The sequence below is a fragment of the Dipodomys merriami genome, unplaced genomic scaffold, assembly GCF_024711535.1.
Source record: "Dipodomys merriami isolate MVZ:Mamm:240054 unplaced genomic scaffold, mDipMer1.0.p SCAF_1189, whole genome shotgun sequence".
Classification (NCBI taxonomy): domain Eukaryota; kingdom Metazoa; phylum Chordata; class Mammalia; order Rodentia; family Heteromyidae; genus Dipodomys; species Dipodomys merriami.
The window spans coordinates 63,676-64,524 of record NW_027202481.1 but is presented as its reverse complement, the minus strand read 5'-3'; positions in this window follow the sequence as shown (position 1 = coordinate 64,524).

The following is an 849-nucleotide window of genomic DNA, read 5'->3' as shown; positions in this document are numbered from 1 at the left end:
CATTTCCCCATTTGTTAGGAAATGGAAAGGTTTGGAAAAAATTATATTAAGTGAAGTAAGCCAGGCCCAAAGAAGCATAGGTCCCATGGTTTCCCTTATTTGCAATATCTAGTATAGGTATGAGTCAAGCGGAAAAGGTCAGATAATGTGATGTTAGGAAAATGAACCCTTAAATATTTATTTTAATGTTTTCGTTTCTTTCATGCATGTGTTTCTAACGCATTTACAAGATTATTTCTTTGTTGCTTTGTATGTCCCTCCCCCACAGTGTAACCCCCGCTTTCACTATATTTGATGTCAGTATAACATGTGGAGGAGATGGGGACAAACAAGTCGTTTAAGGATTCAGGTGGACCTGTTGCAACAATGAGAAGTACAAAATGTCATGTCAAAACCAGCTTTACAATGTCGGTGTGGGGGGGGAGGGGGGTATAATTGGGTGGGGGGAGGGGGGTAAAATTGGGTGGGGGGAGGGGGGAGGCGGGGAAGGGAAGTGAAGGGTAAACAAAGGAGGAGGCTGCAATGCTTGGTAAGAAATGTATGCATTATCCTGCCCATGTAATTGTAGCCCCTCTGTACAGTATGTTCCCAAATAAAATAAAATACAATTAAAAAAAAAAAGAATGAAGGCTTTTGGATAGTGTCTCCATAGAAGCAATTTATGAGACTTAGAGGTCCTCTAGAAGTCAGAGGACTTTTACCACTCTCCTAGTAGTTTCAGGAAAGGCATAATAATGAACAGAGCAACCTAGAGCCCACATGGAGTCCTTAGCAGAGGTCTTTGAAACCTATGGGATAAAGTATCAATGCTGGCAAGCTATGATTGGTCCACTTTTTCTCTGACCTCAC